This window comes from Capra hircus, chromosome 11 (assembly GCF_001704415.2).
Source record: "Capra hircus breed San Clemente chromosome 11, ASM170441v1, whole genome shotgun sequence".
In the NCBI taxonomy this organism is placed as follows: Eukaryota; Metazoa; Chordata; class Mammalia; order Artiodactyla; family Bovidae; genus Capra; species Capra hircus.
Genome location: NC_030818.1, coordinates 45,526,734 through 45,551,356, shown reverse-complemented (window position 1 = coordinate 45,551,356; position 24,623 = coordinate 45,526,734). Strand labels below are relative to the sequence as shown.

Here is a 24,623-nt window from a genome sequence, read left to right as displayed (position 1 = left end):
TTCCTTCTGTCTTTTTCAACAAAAGAGGTTTTATTCAATAGTGTGTTTTTGTGTTTAAGGTTTATCTTGGTCAGCATGCTTTTTATTTGTGGTGTAATTACCTGGACAACAATGAAATCCTGTGGACACTTCGTAAAGAATGCAGGTGACCGTTTGCAAAATATTTTGTATAACTGGACTATCCAGTTACGGCATTGAGATGTGTATCTATACACAGGTATATGTGTATAGGGTTGTATACACACACCTACATGTATGCTGATTCTGAAAACTGTGATTTGGGTCGGTGGAAATAGCTTCAGAGAAACATCTATGATGACTTTTGGAGGATGGGGACTGTTGTATTAAGAGGCTAGCATCAAATATATACACAGAATCTTACAAAGCCTTAGAACAGGTGTTACTAATGTCATTCCTATCTGCTAGAATTCTGAGGCAGCAACCGTAAAATTTAAGTCCATATTAAGATTTCCCTTATGACTTCCTTGTCATGGTATTTTAGATAAATGTATTAATACATTTTTGGTCCCACATCATCAATTTTGGGTAATTCTCACATCCACTCCCGTGTGCTGAGCTCACAGCTGCAGATTAGGGGCATTGAGACCTCGTCACGACTGAGGACGTGGAGAAACAGGACCGAGGTGGGAGGGGCATGTGGGGGCTGAGTGGGTCCAGGACCCACGGCTCCTGCCAGGTCTTTTGGTCATGGTGTGTGTGGTCAACCCACTGCCGGCAGTGTTGTTCTCTTCTCAGTTCTAGAAGACGTGAAGGCAGATGTCTGCATCATTTCAGAACACAGAACCCTCAGGGCTCGGCATCTGACCAGTGGCCCTGCTCCCCACACCTCCCCAGCCACGTGTGGTATCTCCTTGAGGATGTTCAGAGTTAGAAACTCATGCTCTTTCTGCCCCATTTTCATTAATCAACGTGTGATCCTCGCACAGATGCAGTCCACTGATAACCAGTGTTATCATTTAAATCGATTCCTGCCCATGGCAGAAAAATCTGGCGGTTTCCTTTTCAGGACAGTTTTATCTTGAGTAAAAGCCCAAATTTGGTGGGACTTTCTGAAATGTGGACCCCACATCTGGCTGTCAGCACTGAGCACAGTACTAAGAAGCAAGCGGGGTCCTGTCCCTGGAAGCATTAGTGTTGTTGTTTTCTTTTTAAGAAAAGAAAAAAGACAATTGCCTTTAGCTTATCCTGCAGATTAGGGGTCTGGGCAGTTCACTGGGTGTGTTTTGCATGTTTATCTCATACTCATGTACTATGAGGTTTGGTCATGATACTCATCTGGCATAATCCAAGAGTCTTGAGCTTATTTATGTGCAGTATTCAACACTCAAACAGTGTAACTCAGTAATTTTTTTCTGCATTGACATCTAAGAGAAATAGTGCCTTTGTTTTTATTTATGTATGTACTTTATTAATTTTAACAACGTTGTGTTAATTTCTACTGTATAGCAAAGTGACTCAGTTATACACATATATACGTTATTTTTTATATTCATTTCCATTATGGTTTATCTTAGGTTTTTTTTTTTTTAACTTTTTACTTTATGTTGGAGTAGAGCTGATTAACAGTGTTGTGATAGTTTCAGCTGAACAGTGAAGGGACTCAGCCATACATATACATGTATCCATTCTCCCCCAAAGTCCCCTCCCATCCAGACTACCACATAACACTGAGCAGAGTTTCCTGTACTATACAGTAGGTCCTTGTTAGTTTTCCATTTTAAATACAGCAGTGTGTTCATTTCCATCCCAAACTCCCTACCTATCCCTTCCCCCCATCCCTCCCTCCAGCAACTATAAGTTCATCCTCTAAGTCTGAATCACAGGATGTTGAATATAATTCCCTGTGTTATACAGTAGAGCCTTGTTGTTTATCCATCCTATAGATAATAGTTTATATCTGCTAACCCCAACCTCCCCATCCACCCCCATCCCACCCCTTTGTAAGCACAAGTTTGTTCTCAGATTAAGGTGGCGTGTGTGGTCATGGATTTGTGTCTTAGAAACTATGATACTGTCCTTCCCTGATTTGAGAGGCAGAAGCCGGGCTCCCATTGTGGCAGACACTCCAGACTGATGGCGGTGACAGATGACCTTTGCCCAGGTCTGGAGGTTCTGGCCCTTTAGTGGTGATCCATGTGGGGCTTTGCAGTCAGGCGGGCCTGGGTTTGAATCCTGGCTCTGGGCCTGAGGGTCTGGTGGTTTGGTTCCTGAGCTGACGATGAGGTGCATCTTCCTGGGCTGCCGTGAGGGTGGATGAGGCTTTGGTGACGGTGGAGCCACCAACACAGTGTCGCTGGGCCCTGTCCAGTCACTTCTCTGCTTCTGGGGGTTGGGAGGTGGAGTGCTGGTCTTCATGCGGAGCCTTTAGGGGATTCACATCATCTGGGCAGTAGGCAGGACTGCATGTCCATCCTGCCCAAAGACGGAGGGCTCCAGCCTTTGGCCTCAATGGAAGGTCATGAGCCTCTCATTAATCCTGAAGACTCTATTGCAGGGAAGTGTCAGTGGTGGACACCAGCCCTGAATGGCCACGTCCACTGAGGTTCAGAGGAAACCACCCAGGTGGCCCAGAAAAGCAGCCGGGGCAGGCTCCGTGGGGCACCCGAAGTTCAGGTGGGGCTGGGACAGCTGATTCGGGTTTCTGGAGGCCAGGCCCGTGGGGACAGGCAGGGCTGCTGGTTGGCAGCCACCTGACCTGAGCACTGTCCCTGGCTGAATGCCCCTCCGAGACTGGGGAGAACCCCAGGTTGGGCCCAGGCTTTTCAAAACACAGTTGAGAAAAAGAAAACCTCAGTATTGCAGAGAATTCAGATAGTCCTTTGGTTTTGCCGTGATAGAATGATTGGGGTCCAGATCATTGTGGAGAAAGGGGTGCATTTAGTATTTGTGTTAATTTCCTCCTACTCTGTCCTCATCTCTTTAATTCCTATGGGGAGATGCAAGTGATGCTTGTGGGGAAATGCCTTTAAAGACAAGCATGTACTGTCCCCTCTTGCCTGAGCAGGCTGTGAAATGTCCTCCAATGACCACCTTGGCCCCAGAGACCTTAAACCTGGCAGTGCTGCCACTCAGAGGTGGTTTTCTACAAAGTGTATGCTTTTCTGGTGGATTCTATCACAGATTGTACTGAAGACCTGATCTGAAGTGCTTGTCCTTAACAGAGGCTTTGAATAGTCCACGTTAAATGTGGCAATGGGTGGACTTCATGGAAACCCAGCAAGGGAGCAGCTTGGTCTCTGTGTTCACTTCTGAGGAAGGTGTGTGGTTCGTGCACTGACGCTTGGTCAGTGAGATGCTTTCCTTGAAGAAAACACCACCCCTCCATCTCACACACTCAGATCTCAGGTGACCAGGCCATCTTTGCTGTTGTTCAGCTGCGCCTGACTCTGCGACCCCATGGACTGCAGCACTGTGGGCTCCTCCAGTGTCTCCTGGAGTTGGCTCAAATTCATGTCCACTGAGTCAGTGATGCCATCCAACCATCTCATCCTCTGCTACCCCCTTCTCTTCCTGCCCTCAGTCTTTCCCAGGGAGGCTCTGGTTGGAACCTCGTCATTGGCTCAGATCCTGGGCATCCACCTGGATGGCCACAGCGAGTGTCAGAGGACAAGACTTCCAGACCCAGGCCATGACGCTGGTGAACTGGGCGGGAAGATAAATTCTCTGGCACCAGGCTTGCTGCTGGTGTGGTAGGTTCAGCTTTGGAGGCTTGTGTTCCTCACTCCAAGCCTGCTAAGGAGAATCTCTGCCTCTCTGAGAACATTAAGTCCTGTGGCAACGTGATATTAGTATCTATCCCAGGAGGTTATTGGGAAGATTAAATCGCACACACGTATTCATACACTTTGAGAGCACCATGCACACTGAGGGCAACTCAGACAGCCCCCCAGACGCTCAAGGGCCTTGGCTTGAGCTCTGACTCCAGGCACATTCCCTTTTCAATGAAAATTTTAAAGCTACAGCTTATGTCCAGAAGAACCCCTGAAAATACTAATACAGAGGTGGTGTTTGTAGACACTGCTGTGTTTAGCCAGTGGGTTTCTCCAGTAAGTGGCATATGTCAGGCTGTTTTCTGTCTTGTTTCTGAAAACACTCAGCAAAGAGAAGGCCGCCATCCTGGTGCGCATCTAAGATCTCGTCCAGGTCTCATATCCCTGGTGTGTCTGGGCCAGGGAGAAGCCCAGCACCTTTGCCTTGGGTTAAATCATACATTAAAACAAAACAAAACACAAATCATTCAAGCCCTTAAAATAATGCCAGGGAATGCATAAGTGTAGTTCATTTTTTAATCAACATTTATGAACTTACCTTATAACATTTTTATGAATGCCTTCCCTGAATTATCCTTTTCTATTTGACTAAAATAGAACTTGACTCTTCTGTGGGGTGTTTAATAATGTTGTGAGTCATCATCATGGTTTGATGAATTAATAGATCTAGTACAAGTGAATGGTCAGGACAGATCCCTTCAGGGTTTGAAGCGTAATTAAAGATGCCAGTGAACCCCCTTGGAGTCCACGGTGCCTCAGGGTCCCCTCAAAGGACAAATCAGGACTGAAAATAGGTCCCCAGATGTGGGGGCCATGAGGCCAAGTCCCACGGTCGGGAGGGAGGGGGTTGCGGGTCCCCTCTGTCTGCTCCTCCTCTGTAATTTCAGGATGCTGTCTTCAGATTCCTGTAGCGATATTTTCTTTTTTAAAAAAAATTTATTGAAGTCTAGCTGATGTACAGACACCCCACTCCAGTACTCTTGCCGGGAAAATCCCATGGACAGAGGAGCCTGGTGGGCTGCAGTCCATAGGGTCGCTAAGAGTCAGACACGACTGAGCGACTTCACTTTCACTTTTCACTTTCATGCATTGGAGAAGGAAATGGCAACCCACTCCAGTGTTCTTGCCTGGAGAATCCCAGGGACGGGGGAGCCTGATGGGCTGCCGTCTATGGGGTCGCACAGAGTTGAACACGACTGAAGTGACTTAGCAGCAGCAGCAGCAGCTGGTGTACAATGTTGTGTTAGTTTCCGTTGTACAGCAAAGTGACTCCGTCATGCATACGACATATACATACAGTATAGCCTCTCTTTTTCAGATTCTTTTCCCATATATGTCATTAGAGTATTGAGTAGAGTTCCTTGTGCTATACAGTAGGTCCTTGTTAGCTATCTATTTTATATATAGTAGTGAGAGAGAGAGTGTGTGTGTTCTTCCTGATAAGGACGAAGCTGTGGGTCTGGCGGGGCCTTTCTCAGTGAATTGTCTGCGCAGGAGATGAAATCTCTACGTGATATCCATGCTCTGCAATTCTTCTCCCTAATTAGGCTCCCAGACGGGCTTTTTGAATTTCCACTTGGCAGCTGCTCTTTTGTTTTCAGCAGGCTTGGAGGGCGTGGGCGGCGGTGTTGTAGGGAGGGGGCTGGAAGAGATCTGGGAGCTTGGGTCCCTCGGTTATCCCCCAGGGGGTCCACACCTACCCTCTGCCTCCACATTGACCCAGGGTCTGGAAAGTAGAGCAGGGCAAAGAAGGTTTTGTTTGGGTCGAGGTCAGTAAATATAAAGCACATTTTTTCCTGGGGTCAATTAAAAATATTTGGAGAAGGAAATGGCAACCCACTCCAGTATTCTTGCCTGAGAAATCCCATGGACAGAGGAGCCTAGCAGGCTACAGTCCATGGGGTCGCAAGGAGTTGGACACAACTGAGTGACTGAACAACAAGTGAAAGTATTGGTTTCAGGCAAACAAATAGTCATTTCTCAAGCAGTAACTTAAAATCCAACAAGCTAGCTGCCCTGGTAAACCGTGTTTTCTGTCTCTTTTCAGATTTCCTACGTTCCTTTTCTTCGAGCGACTTCCTGGATCGCCACTCTCTGCTGAGATTTGAATTAGATAGGAGAATTTGGAGAACTCCAGCAGCCTGGTGACGTCAGGTGCAGTCAGCTGAGGAACTCACCCTTTGAGGAGCTCTCTGTTGTGTGTCACCTCTCGTAACTGGGTGCTGAAGGTGAGTGTGGCTTTCCACCTGAGACAGGCAGGAGGAGTGACTGCTTTCGCCTTAGATGCCCATGTTGCGCTGGCAATACGCTTTACGTTAATAAAACGGCAATAAATGTAGCTCTGATTTGTTGAGCCTTGTCAAATGTAAGTTGCCAAGGGATGTGGTTCAGAAATTAGACTCACTGTTCCTGCTTTGGTGCCTGTTAGCAGCAGGTAAGCTGGGAGGCAGGACCGTGGGTGCCTCCGACCTATGAGATGCCCTGTGCCTGAGCTCCTGGCTGGACAGGTAGTCTTGTGTCCGTAGGAAATGGGCCTTCCCTGTGTCGTGTGGGATGGATGTCTGGAATATGTAGGAGCTGTCTTCAGGGTGAGCTCCATCTCATGAGGCTTCATCTTAGCTTGGATGCTGGGAAGATAAGGTTGCATCAGAACATCAAATGGATAAGGATTCCGAAGGAGGGTTTATATGTTCCTATGAGAAATCTTCTCCTGTGTTAAAATTATATTTGTGACACAGCATATGGCTTGAGATTCAGGGCTCCTGGAACAACAGGAACTGGACAAAAGAATGTCTCTACAATAGGCATTTCTCAGCCCTAACATGATTTTGGACCATTTGATTTAGATGATACAAGATGCTGGCTGGCAGTCAGTTCCTCTGGGGTCCTGGCTCTGACTGCACAATAAAGTGCTCTATGAGAAGGTCCAATTCACCTTCACAGTGTTGTCTCCTAAGTGGAGGTTTGTTGTTGTTCACTCAGTCAGTCGTGTCCAACTGTTGGCAACCCCGTGGACTGCAGCACACCAGGCTCCCCTGTCTTTTCACCATCTCCCAGAATTTGCTTAAACTCATGTCCATTGAGTTGGTGATACCATCCAACATCTCATCCTTTGTCACCCTCTTCTTTTGCCTTCCATCTTTCCCAGCATCAGAGTCTTTTCCAGTGAGTTGGCTTTTCTCATTAGGCCAAAATATTGGGAGTTTAAACTTCAGCATCAGTCCTTCCAGTGAATATTCAGAATTGATTTTCTTTAGGCTTGACTGGGCTTCCCTGGTGGCTTAGATGGTAAAGAATCTGCCTGCAATGCAGGAGACCTGGGTTCAGTCCTTGGGTTGGGAAGATCCCCTGGAGGAGGGCACGGCAACCCATTCCAGTTGAACATAACTGAAGTGAATAAGCACAGAACAGGATTGACTGCTTTGATTCTCCTTGCTGTCCAAGGGGCTCTCAAGAGTCTTCTCCAGCACCACAATTTGAAAGCCTCAGTTCTGCAGTGCTCAGCCTTCCCTGTGGTCCAATGCTCACATCTCTACATGACTACTGGGAAAACCATAGCTTTGACAATACAGACCTTTGTCAGCAAACTGATGTCTCTGCTTTTTAACACACTGTCTAGGTTTGTGGAGGAATAACACCCAATTTATGAGCTTTCCTTTCAAGTCTTATTTTGCTTCTATTATTCACAAATTCCTTTATACTATTCTTTTTTAAAAAAATTTTGTTTTACATTAGAGAATATAATTAATTTGCAATGTTTTGTTTCAGGTGTACAGCAAAGTGATTCAGTCTTATATAAATACACACATACACTTTTTCAAATTCTTTTCCTTTTTAGGTTATTACAGAATATTGAGTAAAGTTCCCTGTGTTATACAGTAGGTCCTTGTTAATTATCTATTTTTATATTAAGTAGTGTATTCATGTCAACCCCAAACTCCTAATGTATTTCTCCCCCTGACCTTTCCTCTTTGGTAATCATAAACTTGGCTTTAAACTATTCTTGAACCCGTGACTTTAGATGACAAAATCTCTTGGTTTGAGTGTTTTTTATATTTCTTCAGTTCATTTCAGTTCAGTCGCTCAGTCGTGTCCGACTCTGCAACCCCATGAATTGCAGCACGCCAGGCCTTCCTGTCCATCACCAACTCCCGGAGTTCACTCAGACTCACGTCCATCGAGCCAGTGATGCCATCCAGCCATCTCATCCTCTGTCGTCCCCTTCTTCTCCTGCCCCCAGTCCCTCCCAGCATCACAGTCTTTTCCAATGAGTCAATTCTTCGCGTGAGGTGTCCAAAGTATTGGAGTTTCAGCTTTAGCATCATTCCTTCCAAAGAAATCCCAGGGTTAATCTCCTTCAGAATGGACTGGTTGGCTCTCTTTGCAGTCCAAGGGACTCTCAAGAGTCTTCTCCAACACCTCAGTTATATTTCTTACTTTGATATAAATTAGAATTTTCTTTCATTTGGTCTGAAACTGCTATTTGTAAATCAGGTTTTTCTCCTCAACCCCCTTTTTGTTTTTGAACCACCTGGATTTCAGTTATGTTCCCCTTTGATGTGTGGCCAGCAGAAGGGTATGGAGTCAATATGTCGTGTTTCTTAGAGTAAGAAGTTGAATTCTGCTTTACTATTTCCTTGGAGCGAGCGACACTCTCCCACCTGTTTGGGGAAGAGGCGGGACATCCATTGTGATTTCCAGGTCAGGTCCTGATTTGGAATTGAGAACCTGGAGCTCATCTCAGCAGCTGATCCAAGCCCTCCTCCTTTCTGTGTCCCCTTAAGTGACCCCGAGACTCCCCTTTCCCCACAAGATGTTGCTGGCTGTCTCTGGCTTCATGTCCTCCTGGGCAGTGAACAGTCACTCCCAGGTTTCTCTTCCAGACCTTATGTGAGTGGGTATCATTGGGTGTTTCATGTCCAATCCAGGGAGATTTCCTTTTCATAAAAAAGTCTTAGCTATGACCACTCAATTTTTTAAATAGTCATTGAAGGGAAACCTCTTAAAACTTGTTCATTTGTAAGTATAGTCATATATCAATCGGTTTGTTAGATTTCATGCGAATATAAGCTGGAAATTAGTGTAAATCCTTGAATCTGGTCAACAGAATTCATTAGTGATTCATCAGTAATGGAGTCTTGACGTGACTTCTTTAGAAGCTCGGTCATAGGTGACATTAGCAGACTCTAAGTGACGGTCAGGGTCCTCTTCCAGAAGGTCATAAGTCAGGGGGAAATCACAGGCTTAATTGAGGAAGTGTTGATGTGTTCTGCATAAGTGGCCAGCGAGAGTCTGTTATCATCACGCAAACAAGAGGTGATGCCCGGTGGACAGTTATATGCAGATTATCATGGAAAGATACTTACAAAAATATTTGTATGCATGTAATTTTAAATAGACTTTTAAGTTTATGACAGACACAGCAAAACTATGATTTTCTTATTAAGAATTGCTTTTGTGGTTTTGAAAACTGCCCAGTGGGAAAATCAGTAGATCTGTCCTTTCACGTAATAAATATTGACTGTGAGCACAGCTGGATTCTAGGCTACTGTTCCCTGCTGTGACTGTTTTAGCAGCTACAAAAATAGATGGAATACAGTTGTTCCAGAGTCTTTTTCTCGTGGCCTTGTGGGATGGGGTGTGACCTTGACAGCTCTGCTTTCCGGATGACCACTATGTCAGGTTCTTAGAACAAGTCTCGAGTGCCCGAGGCAGGGAAACTGAGTGAATTTTAAAGAAAGGGACTTGGAGCAGGGGCATCATGGGTCTTAAGGCACAGGACTGCTGCTGCTGATGATTAGTTGCTAAGTCATGCTGGACTCTTTGCAACCCCATGGACTGTAGCCTGCCAGGCTCCGCTGTCCATGGGCTTCTCCAGGCAAGAATATTGGAGTGGGTTGCCATTTCCTAGTCCTGAGGGTCTTTTGACTCAAGGATCAAGCCCACTTACATGGCAGGCAAATTCTTTACCCTTGAGCCACCTGGGAAGCCCATGGTAATCAGTCCGCACATCATTTAAGCAGTAACAGGTTGGGGCTGGCATATGCTATTGGGTCAGTGGTCTTTGATGTGCCCACGGGAAAGGTGACGGTTTGGTCAGCCTGTCACTTGCCTTGTCCTGGAGAGAAAGAAAACAGTGCCAGCCTGGTAAGGTGCTAAGTGAGGAGTCAGCCTTGGAAACATTTCCACATTACTGGGCACCCCAATTTGGTGCCGTCTCAGCTAGCCTTCCCTGGGGCTGGACTGAGGGGAGCAGTCTTGAGGAGGGAAGTCAGCTGCACCTCTGGGTGACCTGAGGGAGCCCCCGAGCCCCCTGTATCCAGGGCCTGTAGTCCCTGCGCTGTATTCTTTTCTCCTCGGATCATCTCTCCCATTTTGAAATTAAGGAGCCAGGTCCTGAGAACTCCCTGGCCTTGACTTTGCCAGATTTGAGGGGAGTGGAGATCATGGGAGGAGCGTGGAGACAAACCCCTTCCATTTCCACTGGAGTGAACGTAACAATGTAGAGTCTGCCCTTAATTATTCCCTGGATAACTCAGCATGGACAGTGACTCACTGTTGTTGGAGGCTGGCTGGTGTTTCCTGGAGATGGAGGATGTCAGTAGTTCGTATGCTGTGCTGAAGATTGTTTGAAAATCTACTTGAGGACTTTTTCAGGAGAGCAGTCTAATGGGTGGAAGGACGTGGGTGTTATGTGGCAAAACGGTGCATAGATGACAAGACGTATGGGTACAGAAAGGTAATCCAGACTGGATTTCATGCTGCGGCAGTTGCTGATGTGAATACCCGAGGTGTAAATGTTAGCATAGGCATCATTGTACTGACCTTTTCTGTTATCTTTTCAGTCTTTATTTCATTTATTTTTTCTCTGATTACTATCGTTCCTTCTACTAACTATGGGCTTCACTTGGTCTTCTTTTCCTTGTTCCTTGAGGTGTAAAGTTTTCTTTATTTGGATCTTGGTTCTTTTTAATGTGGGTTTTTATCACTCTGAACTTCCCTGCTAGAACTACTTTTAATGCATCCCATTAGTTTTGGTCTATTGTGTTTCCATTTTAATTTGTCTCAAGATTTTTTTTTATTGAAATAGACTTGATTTACAATGTTATATTATTTTCACATGTACAACATCGTGATCAATGTTTTTTATGCATTGGAAAGTGAAAGTCGCTCAGTCGGTCCAACTCTTTGCAACCCCCATGGACTATACAGTCCATGGAATTCTCCAGGCCAGAATATTGGAGTGGGTAGCCGTTCCCTTCTCCAGGGGAATCTTCCCAATCCAGGGATGGAACCCAGGTCTCCCGCATTGCAGCTGAGCCCCAAGGGAAGCCCAAGAATGCTAGAGTGGGTAGCCTATCTCTTCTACAGCGGATCTTCCCGACCCAGGAGTCAAACCAGGGTCCCCTGCATTGCAGGCAAATTGTTTACCAACCGAGCTATCAGGGGAGCCCTTTATTCATTGTACTCCATTTAAAATCATTACAAAATTATGGCTATATTTTCTTGTGCTATAAAATACATCCTTGTTGCTTATTCATGGTAGTTTGTGTCTCTTAATGTCTCATATTTTTTTTATTTCTTCTTTGACCCATTGGTTGTTCAGTAACTTGCTATTTAATTTTCTCTTTTGTTGTTGTTGTTGTTATTTTATTATTATTATTATTTTTATTTTTTACTTTACAATATTGTATTGGTTTTGCCATACATCAACATGAATCTGCCACAGGTGTACACGTGTTCCCAATCCTGAACCCCCTCCCACCTCCCTCCCCATACCATCCCCTGGGTCATCCCAGTGCACCAACCCCAAACATCCTGTATCCTGCATCGGCCTAGACTGGCAATTCGTTTCTTATATGATATTATACATGTTTTAATGCCATTCTCCCAAATCATCCCACCTTCTCCCTCTCCCACAGAGTCCAAAAGACTGTTCTATGCGTCTGTGTCTCTTTTGCTGTCTAGCATACATGGTTATCGTTACCATCTTTCTAAATTCCATATATGGAAATACCAGACCACCTGACCTGCCTTTTGAGAAATCTGTATGCAAGTCAAGAAGCAGCAGTTAGAACTGGACATGGAACAACAGACTGGTTCCAAATAGGAAAAGGAGTACGTCAAGGCTGTATATTGTCACCCTGTTTATTTAACTTATATGCAGAGTACATCATGAGAAACGCTGGACTGGAAGAAACACAAGCTGGAATCAAGATTGCCGGGAGAAATATCAATAACCTCAGATATGCAGATGACACCACCCTTATGGCAGAAAGTGAAGAGGAACTAAAAAGCCTCTTGATGAAAGTGAAAGAGGAGAGTGAAAAAGTTGGCTTAAAGCTCAACATTCAGAAAATGAAGATCGTGGCATCCGGTCCCATCACTTCATGGGAAATCGATGGGGAAATAGTGGAAACAGTGTCAGACTTTATTTTTTGGGGCTCCAAAATCACTACAGATGATGATTGCAGCCATGAAATTAAAAGACGCTTACTCCTTGGAAGAAAAGTTATGACCAACCTAGATAGAATATTCAAAAGCAGAGACATTACTTTCCTGACTGAGGTCCGTCTAGTCAAGGCTATAGTTTTTCCTGTGGTCATGTATGGATGTGAGAGTTGGACTGTGAAGAAGGCTGAGCACCGAAGAATTGATGCTTTTGAACTGTGGTGTTGGAGAAGACTCTTGAGAGTCCCCTGGACTGCAAGGAGATCCAACCAGTCCATTCTGAAGGAGATCAACCCTGGGATTTCTTTGGAAGGAATGATGCCAAAGCTGAAACTCCAGTACTTTGGTTACCTCATGCGAAGAGTTGACTCATTGGAAAAGAGTCTGATGCTGGGAGGGATTGGGGGCAGGCGGAGAAGGGGATGACAGAGGATGAGATGGCTGGATAGCATCACTGACTCGATGGACTTGAGTCTGAGTGAACTCCGGAGGCCGTGAACACACACGGAGGCCTGGTGTGCTGCGATTCATGGGGTTGCAAAGAGTCAGACACGACTGAGTGACTGAACTGACTGATACTGTATTGGTGTTTTTCTTTCTGGCTTACTTCACTCTGTATAATCAGCTCCAGTTTCATCCACCTCATTAGAACTGATTCAAATGTATTTTTTCTAATGGCTGAGTAATACTCCATTGTGTATATGTACCACAGCTTGCTTATCCATTCATCTGCTGATGGACATCTAGGTTGCTTCCATGTCCTGGCTATTATAAACAGTGCTGCGATGAACATTGGGGTACACGTGTCTCTTTCAGTTCTGGTTTCCTCGGTGTGTATGCCCAGAAGTGGTATTGCTGGGTCATAAGGCAGTTCTATTTCCAGTTTTTTAAGGAATCTCCACAGTGTTCTCCATAGTAGCTGTACTAGTTTGCATTCCCACCAACAGTGTAAGAAGGGTCCCTTTTCTCCACACTCTCTCCTTGAATTTTCCAATTTTCTTCTTTTAACTGATTATTGTGATGGGAAGAGATGTAATTTCATTTTTAATTTTATTAATACTTGTTTCTGGCCTAACATATGATACTGTGTATCCTGGAGAATGTTCCATGTGTGCTTCATAAAAATATGTATTCTGCCTGCCCCTGTTGGATGAAATGCTTTGTCAATGTCAAGTCCATCTGGTCTAGTGTGTAGTTTAAGTACAAATTTTCTTATTGATTTTCTGTCCGGATGATCTATCCATTGTTGAAAGTGGTATATTGAAGTGCCCTACTATTACTGTATTGTTGTCTATTTCTCAATATTTGCTTGAAATATTTGTTGTTGTTCAGTCACTAAGTCATGTCCAACTCTTTGTGACCCCATGGATTGCACCACTCCAAGCTTCTCTGTCCTTCACTATCTCCCAGAGTCTGCTCAAATTCATGTCCATTGAGTCAGTGATACCATCTCATTCTCTGTTGCCTCCTTCTCCTGTTGCCCTCAATCTTTCCCAGCATCAGAGTCTTTTGCAATGAGTCGACTCTTGGAAATAGGGGCTGAAGTATTGGAGCTTCAGCGTCAGCATCAGTCCTTTCAATGAATATTCAAGGTTGGTTTCCTTTAGGACTGACTGGTTTGATCTCCTTGCAGTCCAAGGGACTCTCAAGAATCTTCTCTAGCACCACAATTTGAAAGCATCAAGGGTTACTCAGTGTCTAGGGTTGGCTGTAGCCTTTGATGTTCTAGTAGATGTACTGGCTAGAGCTGCAGTAATTGGTTTAAATAATTGCCCAGTAAGTACTGAATGTTGCTTTAAAAAAAATGATTGTAGTATTGATTCTACCACAGTTACCCTACTTGTGAATCAGTGGAGGCAGATGTAAGGTACCAGGCAGTTACCAGGGGCTTGACTCAGGCTTGGCCCCTCCAGGACACTATCTGTGGCTGAAATACAGGTCTTATTACCCCCTATTGCATAGGCAGAGACACTGAGAAAAGATGGTTCCCAGGGTCTCAGAGTGGAACTCACACAGCAGTGTTCTGCCCTGCCCGTGGTCCACTGCTTCCAAGCTGGTATTCCTTCTGCTTCCTTCCACATCCCACAGAAGTGTCATGGCGGAGACTGGTATCGGAGTGCCTTCTTAAACCAGGGACCCCTCACTACTCTGAGAGATGGAACAACTTGGCCACAACCCAGTGCTCATAGGACAAAGTGGGCTGTGCACCCATGTCTTTCTGACCCAAAGCCTTTCATTCTTGCTCGACAGTGAATTTTATTTATTTTCTCTTGCAAAATCTCCAGCAACAAAGGTTGATTTGGAAACCAGTCCCTTTGGAATCTCAAGAAATGCATGAAGGAAGCCTTTGGAAGGGGTTGAGGGTGGGAGCCAAGACCTGAATCCCGCAGAGGCTTCATTCCTCCCGAGACCCCAGGGCCAGCTCAGTATCGGACCTGCACTTGTGTCCATCTCAGGTGTCACTGTGTGTTTGTGGCTCCCAGTTGACCATCTGACCTCTGAGAGAAGTCATTTGTGGAGGCAGAGGGACCTCCTACCCTTCCTATGTGTGTGATCATCCCATGTGTCCCCTGTGTTTTCCATAGTACCTGTGTCAAGAGCAAAGCCACAGAAAATCAAGATTGATCGTTTCTTTGTGCAGCCATGAAATCATCCTGTTCTGCTGGTTGAGGCAATGGTCAAAGCTTAGGCAAGCATTTCCCTTTTCTGTCACAACCAGCATGCCCCATCAGTGTGACTTGTTCGAAGGCTGGACACAGATTGTTGCTGTTCAGTCTCTAAATCATATCTGACTCTTTGCAGCTTCATGGACTGCATCTTGCCAGGCTTCTCTGTCTTCCACCGTCTCCCGGAGTTTGCTCAGACTCACATCCGTTGAGTCAGTGATGCCTTCCAACCATCTCTTCCTCTGCTGTCCCCTTCTCCTCCTGCCCTCCATCTTTCTCACCATCAGGGTCATTTCCAGTGAGTCAGCTCTTCACATCAAAGGTGGCCAAATTAAAAACACAAAAAGCAAACCCTTGCCTCTGCCACCCCCATTCTTTTCCTTAGGAAAGATTATAGAAATGAATTCATAGCTTTGCAGTCATGTCTTCACTACTCTCTGAATTGTACCTTATAGTTTGCAAATGAATTTTCATATAAATTCTAAGATCAGGTGATGTGGCTCTCTCCCCCCATTTTATAAAAGGTGGAAAAGAGCCTGAAGAGTTTACTTTATTTGCCAGGACAGCCCAGCAGATGGTGACGCCTGACTCAGGGCTGCATGGAGGCTATGGGGGTGCTGACCACACACATGCTGTCTTGGTCTCAGTGTCCCTGGACCGTGTGTGTACAATTCTAAGAAACAGGCCACTCCAGCCACTTGGAGCTTTAAATAGAGCGCTGCTGCACTTGAGGTTCCAAAATTAGGAGAGGTGAAGAGTTTTTCTTGGCATCCTTCCTCCAGAAAAGCAAAAACATATTCGTCCTGTGTCTGTGTGTGTTGCCGGGTAGTGGTGTCAGCTTTTCAAAAGCAAACTAGACCTCGAATGGGTAAATCTTTTGGAGGTCATGGATGTGTTTATTACCTTGTTTGGGGGATCAAGGGTGTATGCATATGTCCAAGCTCATCCATCTATACACATTCAATACTTGTCACTTCTAAGTGAACGTCAATAAAGATGAGAAATGCTGAACTACATGGCAGGATGAGCATTCCTGTATGGACCCCCTGCAGTGTGTGCCAGTTTGGGGTTTTTTTTTTTTTACCCCCTACACTTTTTCTGAAGTGTAGAAAACTGCAATGGGCAGCCTGGTGGTCCAGGAACACAGTTGGAGGGTCACTGGTGGCTCTGGGGGTCCTACCTTCTCCTGTTGCTGACTTGTCTCAGTGCAGAGCGGAAAGGCACCTTGAGTTTTAGGTTTCTGCTGATCAGAATCAATTTTGCTGTTGGCTGTTATGGAAACTGTTTGGTTCCAAGATGTTGAGACGGTTATAAAATCATATTGAGTGGTATGGTATGAATCGAATGAGTGACTGGTATGAAAGGTATGAATAAAGGGTATGAGTAACTGAAACCATGAAAGATCAGTTTAAGGGGAGCGGTTTTTGGTGTTGTGTTAACGAGCAACACAGTAGCAGAAGCAATTTTGAATGGAGGCCAGTAGCCCTCAGTCCTTGCTGAGGGGGGTGACCGTGTCTACCTGCTGGTCCCCAACTGGGGGCCAACCCTGCATCTCACTGAGAAATGACATCTGCCTTCTGAACCTCTCGGAGTCGACTTTGACCGACAGTCACATTGACACGTGAATTGATGGAGTTGGTGGAGGCTCTCTGGCCTGCCCTGACTCTCCCACCTGTGTGCAGACCTCCCCAGGCACAAGTGGGCAGGCCATGGTCAGGGGCAGCCCAGGGCAGCCCCCAGCTCACCTGGGGAAGTGGAATGCTTCATCCACAGGGGGCGTTTCTGTAGAATGCTGCTTTCTTTCTGGCACCCCTCTACACCCCCAACCCCGCCGTTCAGGACTCGGGAAATGAGTGGGAAATGCAGGGAATCTGAGGACCAGCCCCCTCTGGCCCCCAGTCAGCCTCGCTTTGGTTGGAAGGATTGGGCACGAAGAGCCTGTGCTCTTAACCTGAGTTCTTACGGTAGATTTTGTGACATGTACAGAGACAACAGTTTGCCAACAAAGGTCTAGATAGTCAAAGCTAATGGTTTTTCCAGGGGTCGTGTACAGATGTGAGGGTTGGGCTGTAGAGAAAGCTGAGTGTGGAAGAACTGACACTTTTGAACTGTGATTCTGGAGAAGACTCTTGAGAGTCCCTTGGTCAGCAAGGAGATCAAACCAGTCAATCCTACAGGAAATCAACCCTGAATATTCATTGGAAGGACTGGTGCTAAACTCTAATACTTTGGTCACCTGACAGGCGGAGCTGACTCTTTGGAAAAGACCCTGATGCTGGGAAAGATGGGGGCAGGAGAAGAAGGGAACAACAGAGGATGAGATGGTTGGATGGCATCACCAACTCAGTGGACATAAGTGACTGTCGTGTCTGACTCTTTGCGAACCCATGGACGTAATTACTAAACAATAACAGCAACAAGCAACTCAGTGTCAAAAATACATATAACCCAAGAAAAACAGGGACCAAAGATCAAAATGGATATTTGGCACCTACCCCCAGGTGTGGTGGGGTTCTCTGGTGGCTCAGACAGTAAAGAATGGTCTGCCATTGCAGGAGACTCGGGTTCAGTCCCTGGGTCGGGAAGATCCCCTGGAGAAGGGAATGACTACCTACTCCAGTTTTCTTGCCTGGAAAATGCTATGGACAGAGGAGCCTGGCTAGCTTCAGCCCATGGGGTTGCAAAGAGACAGACACGACAGAGCAACTGACACTTGCACTTTTTCAAAGCCCCTCTTTACCTGTCAGAAGCAGGGTTGCTCTGGACCGAGCACAATTTCCGTGCTGTGGATGAGGCGTGGAGATGCCTGCTGGTACTGTGTCAGTATCCAGCTTTCCATCCAACCCCACATCATCTTCCCAGGCAGAACTGCCTTCCTCCTGTCCTGGCACAATAGGAGAATCTCCACTGCCTCCCAGCCTCCCTGAGGCTCACATCATCCACCTGGCCCATTTCTGTCCATCTAGTGCTAAAAGGCATCCCCCTGTGGTCTTGGATTATGGATGCAGTGAGCTTTTCTGAGTTGATTCATCATCTGTGCTGTGTCCTTCTGGACAATGAATGACTTTGTCTCCACTTGCTTTCCATTGAGTTGTTGTTCTGTTGCTTCTTAAACGGCAGGACTCTTTCTATATTCTGGGAACCGGTCCTTTGTCATTATATGTACTGGTTTCTTTACAGGTATCCTATTTTTTTAAATATTTTTTTGATGTGGACCATTCTTTGAGGTATTTATTGAATTTGCTACAGTATTGCTTCTGTTTTATGTTTTGGTTTTTTAGCCTCAGAAGCATGTGGGAATCTTAGTTCCCCAATAAGTGATCCAACCTGTACCCCCTGCATTAGAAAGTGAAGTCTTAACCACTGGACCATCAAGGAAGTCCCAATTTCATCATATTTTTTCTATTTCTTTATTTTTAATTGGAGGATAATTGCTTTACAACATTGTGTTGCTTTCTGCCACACATCAGTGTGAGTCAGCCATAGGAATGCATTTATTCCCTCCCTCTTGAGCCTCTGTCCACCTCCATCCCCATCCCAGCCCTATAGATTGTCACTGGGTGGAGCTCCCTATGCCACACAACACATTCCCCCTGGCGTCTGTTTTACGTGTGGTGGTGTATATGTTTCCATGCTACTCTTTCCGATGGTCCCACCCTCTCCCTCCCCCACTGTGTCCACAAGTCTGTTCTCTGTGTCTCCCTTGCTGCCCTGCAAATAGGCTCATCAGTGCCATCTTTCTAGAGTCCATATACATGGGTTAATATACGATTTTTTAATCTTTCTCACTTATTTCACTCTGTATAATAGGCTCTCAGTTCATCTACTTCATTAAAATTGACTCAAATGCGTTCCTTTTTATAGCTAATATTGCATTGTATATATGCATACCACTACTTCTTTATCCATTCATCTGTTGATGGACATCAGGTTGCTTCCTTGTCCTAGCTATTGTAAACAGTGTTTCAGTGAACATTGAGGTACATGTGTCTTTTTCAATTATGGTTTCCTCAGGGTATGTGCCCCATAATGGGATTGCTGGGTCATATGGTAGTTTTATTCCTAGGTTTTTTTAAGGAATCTCCTCCAGTCTACATCCATAGTGGCTGTATCAATTTGCATTCCAACCAACAGTGCAAGAGGGTTCCCTTTTCTCCACACCCTCTCCAGCGTTTATTTGTAGATCTTTTTGATGATGGCCATTCTGACCGGAACAAAGTGATAACCTCATTGTAGTTCTGATTTGCTTTTCTCTAATAATGAATGATGTTGAGCATCTTTTCAAGTGTTCATTAGCCATCTGTAGGTCTTCTTTGGAGAAATGTCTATTTAGATCATCTGCCCACTTTTTGATTGGGTTGTTTGTTTTTTCTGGTATTGAGCTGCATGAGCTGCTTATATATTTTGGAGACTAATTCTTTGTCAGTTGTTTCATTTGCTATCATTTTCTCCCATTCTGAGGGTAGCCTTTTCACCTTGTTTATAGTTTCTTTTGCTGTGCAAAAGCTTTTAAGTTTAATTAGGTCCTGTTTGTTTAGTTTTGTTATAATTTCCATTACTCTAGGAGGATCTTGCTGTGATTTATCTTCTATATTTTCCTCTAAGAGTCTTATAGTTTCTGGCCTTACATTTAGGTCTTTAATCCATTTTGAGTTTCTCTTTGTGTATGGTGTCAGGAAGTATTCTAATTTCATTCTTTTATACGTAGCTGTCCAGTTTTCCCAGAGAAGGCAATGGCACCCTACTCCAGCACTCTTGCCTGGAAAATCCCATGGACAGAGGAGCCTGGTGGGCTGTAGTCCATGGGGTCGCTAAGAGTCGGACATGGCTGAGTGACTTCACTTTCACTTTTTACTTTCATGCATTGGGGAAGGAAATGGCAACCCGCTCCAGTGTTCTTGCTTGGAGAATCCCAGGGATGGGGGAGCCTGGTGGGCTGCCGTCTATGGGGTCACACAGAGTCGGACACTACTGAAGCGACTTAGCAACAGCAGTCCAGTTTTCCCAGCACCACTTATTGAAGAGGCTATCTTTGCCCCATTGTACATTCTTGCCTCCTTTGCCAAAGATAAGGTGGTATCCATAGGTGTGTGGGTTTACCCCTGGGCTTTCTATCTTCTTCCGTTGGTCTATATTTCTGTTTTTGTGCCGGTACCATACTGTCTGTATGTTATATACTGATGACTGTAACTTTGTAGTATAGTCTGAATCAGGAAGGTTGATTCCTCCAGCTCCATTCTTCTTTCTCAAGATTGCTTTGGCTGTTCAGGATCTTTTGTGTTTCCATTCAAATTGCCAGTTTCATCATATTTTGATCTGGGAGGATTCAGTTCAGTTCAGTTCAGTCGCTCAGTCGTGTCCGACTGTTTGCGACCCCATGAATCGCAGCACACCAGGCCTCCCTGTCCATCACCAACTCCCAGAGTTCACTCAGACTCAGGTCCATCAAGTCCGTGATGCCAACCAGCCATCTCATCCTCTGTCATCCCCTTCTCCTCCTGCCCCCAATCCCTCCCAGCATCAGAGTCTTTTCCTATGAGTCAACTCTTCGCATGAGGTGGCCAAAGTACTGGAGTTTCAGCTTCAGCATCATTCCTTCCAAAGGAATCCTAGGGCTGATCTCCTTCAGAATGGACTGGTTGGATCTCCTTGCAGTCCAAGGGACTCTCAAGAGTCTTCTCCAACACCACAGTTCAAAAGCATCAATTCTTCGGTGCTCAGCTTTCTTCACAGTCTACCTCTCACATCCATACATGACCACTGGAAAAACCATAGCCTTGACTAGACGGACCTTTGTTGGCAAAATAATGTCTCTGCTTTTCAATATGCTATCTAGATTGGTCATTACTTTTCTTCCAAGGAGTAAGTGAAGTGAAGTGAAGTTGCTTAGTCGTGTCCGACTCTTTGTGACCCCATGGACTGTAGCCTACCAGGCTCCTCTGTCCATGGGATTTTCCAGGCAATAGTACTGGAGTGGATTGTCATTTCCTTCTCCAGGGGATCTTCCCGACCCAGGGATCGAACCCGGGTCTCCCACATTGTAGAGACGCTTTACCGTCTGAGCCACCAGGGAAGTCCAAGGAGTAAAGCGTCTTTTAATTTCATGGCTGCAGTCACCATCTGCAGTGATTTTGGAGCCCCCCAAAAATAAAGTCTGACACTGTTTCCACTGTTTCCCCATTGATTTCCCATGAAGTGATAGGACCAGATGCCATGATCTTTGTTTTCTGAATGTTGAGCTTTAAGCCAACTTTTTCACTCTCCTCTTTCACTTTCATCAAGAGGCTTTTTAGTTCCTCTTCACTTTCTGCCATAAGGGTGGTATCATCTGCATATCTGAGGTTATTGATATTTCTCCCAGCAATCTTGATTCCAGCTTGTGCTTCTTCCAGCCCAGCATTTCTCATGATGTACTCCAGCAAAGCACAGCCACTGCTCCTTGACTTGGATGAGGGGTAGCTCCTCACTACCGCCCCTCCCGACCTTGAATGTGGAATAGCTCCTCTAGGCCCTCCGGCGCCCACACAGCCACCCCTGGGAGGACTGGTAATTCCCATTAGAGAATCGAGATTTATTTGAACTAGAATGATCTTTTACTGTGCCAGCTATGCATACCACTATTTATACACTTTAGTGCTTTCCTATAAAAGGGAGTCTTATATTCTTACAGCTCTGCTGGAAGGATTATGTGTATGCTTTGTGTTGCTTCAGTGTTCAACATCCTGTTTTTAAATTTGGGAACTGTTAAAGATAAATGCAAAGTTTTCGAATCATTTTATTGACAGGCACATCTCCAGGTCTGAGACAGTGCCTCCTCGAGAGTTTAATGAGCTTTGCTACACTTTCATCTTTCCTTTTCTCTTGCTGCTCTCATCAGTTGTCAGAAAAATTTAGAATTTTGCCCTTCGTTATTGATCTGTATTTCATGAATATTTATGTATATTCTGTGTACTTTTCCCCTTTTACTCAATCAAAGTAGCTGAATGACACAAAATTTTAAATTTTAATTGAAATTATCCCATGGCTTCCTTCATGAATGAAGAGCCCTTATTATGTAGAATAACAATGACGGTATCAAAGGTGAATGTGAAAGTATGTGTTAGTCATTCAGTTGTGTCTGACTCTCTGCAACCCCATGGACTGTGTAGTCCACCAGGCTCCTCTGTCCATGGGATTTCCCAGACAAGAATACTGGAGTGGGTTGCCATCCCCTTCTCATCTTCCCTACGCAGGGATCAGACCTGGGCCTCCTGCATTGCAGGCAGATTCTTCACCACCAAGCCACCAGGGAAGTCCCTATCTAAGGTGAGATTGTTTTAAACAAAGTTCCTTAATTGCGAACCCAGCTGCACATCAGGACTTGAGCACAGGAAGCAGCATCTCAGTGTCTTGTGTCCATGAGAGGTCTGGTGGTGGAGGCCACACAGCTGCTGGCAAAGAGCACCCGTGCTGCTGTTCACATGCTCGCTGGGTACCCAGGCTCAGGCCCTTCTAAGTGCTCAGTTTATGAGGAGACACAATCCTTGTTTGCGAGGAATCTTATTCAGTGGAAAAAACAGACAATAAAAATGTACGTGAGGTCCCAGTAAGTGCCAGGGAGAGAGGAAGGAGAGCAGGAAAATGTGTGTGTGTTGGGGGGGAGTAGCTGTGGATGCAGCGGTTCTTTCAGATGGGGGCGCGGAGACTTGGTTTCATCAGGGGGTGTTGTGAATTTGGGAAGGGGGGAGAGGGGCAGGGGAGGCAGGAGGAGCAGGGAGCGTGAGCTTGGAGGAAGAGCTGGCCTCAGATTGTGTTCTTCTGTGATGGGAAGGCGCGAGGCTTGAACGGAGGAGATAGAACCTACCGTCCCTCTGTTTAGGAGCATCACAGGCCACCTTCCAGGGAGGCAGACCGTGAGGGCGGAGACTGACCAGTGGGGGAGAAAAAACCGTGTGGTCTGGGCCCAGGTGGGGCTGGCTTGGAGCTGGGCAGTGGAGGGTCTGACGGGGGTAAGATTTGAGAAATATTTTGAAGGTGAACTGACGAGTGTGCTGATGAAATGAATGGGGCAAGAGACGTGTCAAGATTTTTGCCTTGTGGGCACCTGGACGGATGCTCATCTTATGGTCATGGACTCAGAGGAGGCCTGGGGAGACAGAGAGGGTGGATTTTGTGGTCACTCTTTGATTGGTTTTCTTTTGCTGTGGTTTGGTGTAAATGGCAAAGAGTTCTGTTTGGGTGAGTTGGAGAACAGTTGGAGTGTCTCAGAGAGGGGGGAGTCTGCATCTAGGGGAGCATGTGGAGCATTCAGGTGGAGGTGTCTCAGGTGGGGGAGGAGTCTGCATCTGGGGGAGCATGTGGAGCTTTCGGGTGGAGGTGTCTCAGAGGTGGGGGAGGAGTCCGCATCTGGCGGAGCATGTGGAGCATTCAGATGGAGGTGTCTCAGAGGTGAGGGAGGAGTCCACGTGTGGGGGAGCACGTGGAGCGTTCAGGTGGAGATGTCTCAGAGGTGGGGGAGGAGTCCACGTCTGAGGAGGGCAGGGCTGGAGGCCACACTTGGGAGCAGCTTGTTTAGAGAGGGGGCAAAAGGATGGAGTTGAAGCCCCCAGACAGCCTAGGTCGGAAGCACGAGGAGGGGCCTGTAAGAGAGGAGGGGAGGAAGTGAAGCAGGGCTGGGTGCTCCAGGGAATGGAGCGGAGGGCGGCCCTTCAATGGCTAATGGACAATGTCTGCTGTCAGCAGGCAGGAAAGACAATCCAGGAGAGAGAGGAATGACCCAGCCAAGAGAAATGGGAGTGACCACAGGACGGGTTCCTTCATGAAGAGCAGGGTGGGCCCCGTTCAGTGCAGATGAGGCTTTTCCTTCCCCAGAATCACCTGCGTCACCTGAGGTTACCTGTTCATCTGTTCGCTGTGTGGGAGAGCCCGTTATATGCTGACAGTGGCTGCTGAGGCTGCAGCCGCCCGGCCTAATGGGAAGGTCAAGGAAAGACGCTGATGATTCAAGGTTAATATGCACCTGCCTCATCACCCTTCTTCAGAATGATTGATCTAGCAAGCTTCAAAGAAGACCAGGGTCATAAACAGCTTTAAAATGTTGCCAGTCCCATTGTGTAATATAAACCTTACATGGATGAAATATGATTTATTGACTTCAAAACAGAGACAGAAGGACCCGCAAAACAAATATAATATTTTACTTCTAGCATATTAACCTGTAATTTCAGAGCGATACCTGTGTGCACACATAGATATAGACATATCCAAATATAGAGCTATGAGCAGATAATTGGTTTTAGAGAGCAACTGGTAAGAAGAGACTGACTACATGGGGGAAAAAAATTCATCCTTACCTTGATTTTCAACATACATTCTGAATTAGTCCAATAAGGTAATCTACTTCAATATGGGTCTTAAGGCTTTTTCTTTATAAGAGCTCATGCCTTCAATGTGGTCAACCAATTATTATAGAAATTCACTCAAATAGAGGTTTTCAGTATGACAACCCACTCCAGTATACTTTCCTGGAGAATCCCATGGACAGAGGAGCCTGGAGGGCTACAGTCCATGGGGTCACAAAGTCAGACATGACTTAGCAGCTAAACAAGTAGGAAGAATATTAGCCTGGCCCCCAAAGATGTCCACATCCTCCTCCTTGGAAACCTGTGAATATGTCAGGCTATGTGGGGAAATGCGGGGGAAAGGAGGTTTACTGATCAGCTCATCTTGGGGGAAC

General features: G+C 45.9%; 1 protein-coding gene across 1 annotated transcript in view; it reads left to right on the top strand.

The window, feature by feature from the left end:
- Positions 1–24,623, top strand: part of NCK2 (NCK adaptor protein 2) — a 118,432-nt gene that overhangs the window by 60,656 nt on the left and 33,153 nt on the right. The window contains exon 2 of the mRNA XM_018055323.1: positions 5,839–6,019. The gene's annotated coding sequence lies outside the window, so the exon portion shown is untranslated. The remainder of the gene's footprint in view (positions 1–5,838; positions 6,020–24,623) is intronic.